Raw genomic sequence first — 6615 nt, forward strand, 5'->3', positions numbered from 1 at the left:
AATTAAAAATTTACCTCGATTTTTAATAACATTTTCAAAATCGACGTAACTCGGCCTAAGAAAAACATTTTGAGTATTTTTTCACTGTTTTCAAATATAACTCTGAAACCATTATTTTTGTAATTTTTGCGTTAATTCAAGCAAATGTAACGATATTCATTCAACAAACTGTTAAAATTAAATTTTCAACAAGAAATCGTTGTCACGGATTTTGTATCTTGAAGAAAAAAAACATGCGATTTTTTCGGTACACTTTTGAATGCATTTTTTTCTGGAGAAATGTTTGACCGAGTTCAGCTTAATTCCCTATAAAACACTCATTGAAAGTGATTTCATCTCGATTGAACAATAATTAAAAATTTACCTCGATTTTTAATAACATTTTCAAAATCGACGTTTCACGGCCAAAGAAGCTTACTTTGAGTATTTCTTCACTATTTTCAAATATGTTCACTGAAACCATTATTTTTATACTTTTTGCTTTAATTCAAGCAAATGTAACGATATTCAATCAAAAAACTGTTAAAATTAAATTTTTCAATAAGAAATCGTTGTCACGGATTTTGTATCTTGAAGAAGAAAAACATGCGATTTTTTCGGTACTTTTTTGAATGCATTTTTTTCAGGAGAAATTTTGGACCGAATTCAGCTTAATTCCCTATAAAACACTCATTTAAAGTGATTTCATCTCGATTGAACAATAAATAAAAATGTACCTCGATTTTTAATAACATTTTCAAAATCGACGTTTCACGGCCAAAGAAGCATACTTTGAGTATTTGTTCACTATTTTCAAATATGTTCACTGAAAGCATTATTTTTATACTTTTTGCTTTAATTCAAGCAAATGTAACGATATTCAATCAAAAAACTGTTAAAATTAAATTTTTCAATCAGAAATCGTTGTCACGGATTTTGTATCTTGAAGAAGAAAAACATGCGATTTTTTGGTACTTTTTTGAATGCATTTTTTTCTGGAGTAATTTTTGACCCAATTCAGCTTAATTCCCTATAAAACACTCATTAAAAGTGATTTCATCTCGATTGAACAATAAATAAAAATGTACCTCGATTTTTAATAACATTTTCAAAATCGACGTTTCACGGCCAAAGAAGCATATTTTGAGTATTTCTTCACTATTTTCAAATATAACCACTGAAACCATTATTTTTATACTTTTTGCTTTAATTCAAGCAAATATAACGATATTCATTCAAAAAACTGTTAAAATTCAATTTTTCAATAAGAAATCGTTGTCACGGATTTTGTATCTTGAAGAAGAAAAACATGCGATTTTTTCGGTACACTTTTGAATGCATTTTTTTCTGGAGAAATGTTTGACCGAATTCAGCTTAATTCCCTATAAAACACTCAATAAAAGTGATTTCATCTCGATTGAACAATAAACAAAAATGTACCTCGATTTTTAATAACATTTTCAAAATCGACGTTTCACGGCCAAAGAATCATACTTTGAGTATTTCTTCACTATTTTCAAATATATTCATTGAAACCATTATTTTTATACTTTTTGCTTTAATTCAAGCAATGTAACGATATTCATTCAAAAAACTTAAAATTCAATTTTCAATAAGAAATCGTATTCACGGATTTTGAGTCTTGAAGAAGAAAAACCTGCGATTTTTTCGGTACTTTTTTGAATGCATTTTTTTTTTGGAGAAATTTTTGACCGAATTCAGCTTAATTCCCTATAAAACACTCATTGAAAGTGGTGGTTCGAGCCCACCCGGGACCGGTGTTGTGGGATCTCAAATGTAACGTAAAAACCAAAGTTTTTCCACAATACCTGACAACCATTTAATTTTTGGGTTTCCGTGCCGCATTGGTTAGCGCTATGAACCGAAAGGTTGGTGGTTCGTGCCCATCCGGGAGCGGTGTTGTGAGGTCTCAGATGTGACGTAAAAAGTCAGAGTTTTTCCACAATACCTGACAAACATTTAATATTTGGCTTCCGTGGCGCAATGGTTAGCGCGCTCAACTGTTATTCAAAAGGTTGGTGGTTCGAGCGTACCCGGGAGTGGTGTCGTGATGTCTCAGATGTGACGTAAAAAGTCGAGGTTTTTCCACAATACCTGACGACCATTTAATATTTGGGCTTCCGTGGCGCAATGGTTAGCGCGTTCGGCTGTTAACCGAAAGGTTAGTGGTTCGAGACCACCCGAAACCGGTGTTGTGAGGTCTCAGATGTAACGTAAAATGTCATAGTTTTTCCACAATAACTGACGAACATTTAATATTTGGGCTTCCGTGGAGCAATGGTTAGCGCGTTCAGCAGTTAACCGAAAGGTTGGTGTTTCGAGCCCACCCAGGAGAGGCGTTGTGGGGTCTCAGATGTAGCGTAAAAAGTCAAAACTTTTCCACAATACGGGACAAACATTTAATTTCTGAATTTCTGTGGCTCAATGGTTAGCTCGTACAGCTGTTAACCGAAAGTTTGGTGGTTCGAGCCCACCCGGGAGAGGTGTTGTGAGGTCTCAGATGTGACGTAAAAAGTCAAAGTTTTTCCACAATACCTGACGACCATATAAGTTTCTAGCTCCATGGCGCAATGGTTAGCGCGTTCGGCTGTTAACCAGTAAGTTGGTGGTTCTAGCCCACCCGAAACCGGTGTTGTGAGGTCTCAGATGTGGCGTAAAAAGTCAAGGTTTTCCACAATACCTGACGACCATTCAATTTTTGGGCTTCCGTGTGGCAATGGTTAGCGCGTTCAGCTGTTATTCAAAAGAGTGGTGGTTTGAGCCCTCCCGGGAGCGGTGCTGTGAGGTCTCAGATGTAACGTAAAATGTCAGAGTTTTTCCACAATAACTGACGAACATTTAATTTTTGGGCTTCCGTGGAGCAATGGTTAGTGCGTTCAGCAGTTAACCGAAAGGTTGGTGGTTCGAGCCCACCCGGGAGAGGTGTTGTGGGGTCTCAGATGTAGCGTAAAAAGTCAAAACCTTTCCACAATACGGAACAACCATTTAATTCCTGAGCTTCCGTGGCTCAATGGTTAGCGCGTTCGGCTGTTAACCAATAGGTTGGTGGTTCGAGCCCACCCGGGAGCGGAACCACCAACCTTTCGGTTAACAGCTAAACGCGCTAACCATTGCGCCACTGAGGCCCAAAAATTAAATGGTCGTCAGGTATTGTGGAAAAACTTTGGCTATTTACGTTACATTTGAGATCCCAAAACACCGCTCCCGGGTGGGCTCGAACCACCAACCTATTGGTTAACAGCCGAACGCGCTAACCATTGAGCCACGGAAGCTCAGAAAATAAATGGTTATCACGTATTATGGAAAAAGTTTGACTTTTCACGCTACATATGAGACCTCACAATACCTCTTCCGGGCGGGCTCGAACCACCAACCTTTCGATTAACAGCTGAACGCGCTAACCATTGCGCCACGGAAGCCCAAAAGTTAAATGTTCGTCAGGTGTTTTGGAAAAAATCTGACATTTTACGTTACATCTGAGACGTCACAACACCGCTCCCGGGAGGGCTCAACCACCAACCTTTCGGTTAACAGCTGAACGCGCTGACCATTGCGCCACTGTAGCCCAAAAATTAAATTTTCGTCAGGTATTGAGGTAAAACCTTGACTTTTTACTTACCATCTGAGACCTCACAACACCGCTCCCGGATGGGCTCGAACCACCAACCTTTCGGTTAACAGCCGAACGCGCTAACCATTCGCCACTGAGGCCCAAAAATTAAATGGTCGTCAGGTATTGTGGAAAAACTTTGGCTATTTACGTTACATTTGAGATCCAAAAACACCGCTCCCGGGTGGGCTCGAACCACCAACCTATTGGTTAACAGCCGAACGCGCTAACCATTGAGCCACGGAAGATCAGAAATTAAATGGTTGTCACGTATTGTGGAAAAGTTTTGACTTTTAACGCTACATATGAGACCCAACAACACCTCTCCCGGGTGGGCTCGAACCACCAACCTTTCGATTAACAGCTGAACGCGCTAACCATTGCGCCACGCAAGCCCAAAAATTAAATGTTCGTCAGATATTGTGGAAAAACTCTGACATTTTACGTTACATCTGAGACGTCACAACACTTCTCCCGGATAGGCTCGAAAAACCAACCAATTGGTTAACAGCCGAACGCGCTAACCATTGAGCCACAGAAGCTCAGAAATTAAATGGTTGTTAGGTTTTGTGGATAAGTTATGACTTTTTACGTTACATCTGAGACCCTACAACACCTCTCCCAGGTGGGCTCGAACCACCATCCTTTCGGTTAACAGCCGAACGCGCTAACCATTGCGCCAAGGAAGCCCAAAAATGAAATGGTCGTCAGGTATTGTGGAAAAACTTTGGCTATTTACGTTACATTTGAGATCCAAAAACACCGCTCCCGGGTGGGCTCGAACCACCAACCTTCTTTTTTTTCTGGAGAAATTTTTTTTTCTGGAGATGAAATCACTTTTAATTCGTGTTTTATAGGGAATTAAGCTGAATTCGGTCAAAAATTTCTCCAGAAAAAAATGCATTCAAAAAAGTACCGAAAAATCGCAGGTTTTTCTTCTTCAAGACACAAAATCCGTGAATACGATTTCTTATTGAAAATTGAATTTTAACAGTTTTTTGAATGAATATCGTTACATTGCTTGAATTAAAGCAAAAAGTATAAAAATAATGGTTTCAGTGGTTATATTTGAAAATAGTGAAGAAATACTCAAAATATGCTTCTTTGGCCGTGAAACGTCGATTTTGAAAATGTTATTAAAAATCGAGGTACATTTTTATTTATTGTCCTGACGAACATTTAATTTTTGGGCTTCCGTGGCTCAATGTTAGCGCGTTCGGCTGTTAATCGAAAGGTTGGTGGTTCGAGCCCATCCGGGAGCGGTGTTGTGAGGTCTCAGATGTAGCGTGAAAAGTCAAACTTTTTCCATAATACGTGATAACCATTTATTTTCTGAGCTTCCGTGGCTCAATGGTTAGCGCGTTCGGCTGTTAAGCAATAGGTTGGTGGTTCGAGCCCACCCGGGAGCGGTGTTTTGGGATCTCAAATGTAACGTAAATGGCCAAAGTTTTTCCACAATACCTGACGACCATTTCATTTTTGGGCTTCCTTGGCGCAATGGTTAGCGCGTTCGGCTGTTAACCGAAAGGATGGTGGTTCGAGCCCACCTGGGAGAGGTGTTGTAGGGTCTCAGATGTAACGTAAAAAGTCATAACTTATCCACAAAACCTAACAACCATTTAATTTCTGAGCTTCTGTGGCTCAATGGTTAGCGCGTTCGGCTGTTAACCAATTGGTTGGTTTTTCGAGCCTATCCGGGAGAAGTGTTGTGACGTCTCAGATGTAACGTAAAATGTCAGAGTTTTTCCACAATATCTGACGAACATTTAATTTTTGGGCTTGCGTGGCGCAATGGTTAGCGCGTTCAGCTGTTAATCGAAAGGTTGGTGGTTCGAGCCCACCCGGGAGAGGTGTTGTTGGGTCTCATATGTAGCGTTAAAAGTCAAAACTTTTCCACAATACGTGACAACCATTTAATTTCTGATCTTCCGTGGCTCAATGGTTAGCGCGTTCGGCTGTTAACCAATAGGTTGGTGGTTCGACCCCACCCGGGAGAGGTGTTTTTGGATCTCAAATGTAACGTAAATAGCCAAAGTTTTTCCACAATACCTGACGACCATTTAATTTTTGGGCCTCAGTGGCGAATGGTTAGCGCGTTCGGCTGTTAACCGAAAGGTTGGTGGTTCGAGCCCATCCGGGAGCGGTGTTGTGAGGTCTCAGATGGTAAGTAAAAAGTCAAGGTTTTACCTCAATACCTGACGAAAATTTAATTTTTGGGCTACAGTGGCGCAATGGTCAGCGCGTTCAGCTGTTAACCGAAAGGTTGGTGGTTGAGCCCTCCCGGGAGCGGTGTTGTGACGTCTCAGATGTAACGTAAAATGTCAGAGTTTTTCCAAAACACCTGACGAACATTTAACTTTTGGGCTTCCGTGGCGCAATGGTTAGCGCGTTCAGCTGTTAATCGAAAGGTTGGTGGTTCGAGCCCGCCCGGAAGCTCAGTAATTAAATGGTTGTCAGGTATTGTGGAGAAACTCTGACTTTTTACGTTACATCTGAGACCCCACAAAACGCTCCCGGAGGGGCTCGAACCACCAACCTTTTGAATAACAGCTGAGCGCACTAACCATTGCGCCACGTAAGCCCAAATATTAAATGGTCGTCAGGTATTGTGGAAAAACTATGACATTTTACGTTACATCTGAGACCTCACAACACCGCTTTCGGGTGGGCTCGAACCACCAACCTTTCGGTTGACAGCCGAACGCGCTAACCATTGCGCCACGGAAGCCCAAATATTAAATGGTCGTCAGGTATTGTGGAAAAACCTCGACTTTTTACGTCACATCTGAGACCCCACAAAACGCTCCCGGAGGGGCTCGAACCACCAACCTTTTGAATAACAGCTGAGCGCACTAACCATTGCGCCACGTAAGCCCAAATATTAAATGGTCGTCAGGTATTGTGGAAAAACTATGACATTTTACGTTACATCTGAGACCTCACAACACCGCTTTCGGGTGGGCTCGAACCACCAACCTTTCGGTTAACAGCCGAACGCGCTAACC

At 41.0% G+C, this 6615-nt stretch overlaps 1 non-coding gene across 1 annotated transcript; it reads right to left on the bottom strand.

Annotated features, from left to right (window-relative positions):
* Window positions 1-6265: 6265 nt before the first annotated feature.
* On the bottom strand, window positions 6266-6338 carry TRNAD-GUC (transfer RNA aspartic acid (anticodon GUC)). The gene has a single exon. It is a non-coding gene; the product is annotated as a tRNA-Asp (tRNA).
* Window positions 6339-6615: the final 277 nt, after the last annotated feature.

This window comes from Phalangium opilio, unplaced genomic scaffold (genome assembly GCF_054372755.1).
Source record: "Phalangium opilio isolate 3A_F unplaced genomic scaffold, DU_Popi_V2 ptg000003l_1, whole genome shotgun sequence".
In the NCBI taxonomy this organism is placed as follows: Eukaryota; Metazoa; Arthropoda; class Arachnida; order Opiliones; family Phalangiidae; genus Phalangium; species Phalangium opilio.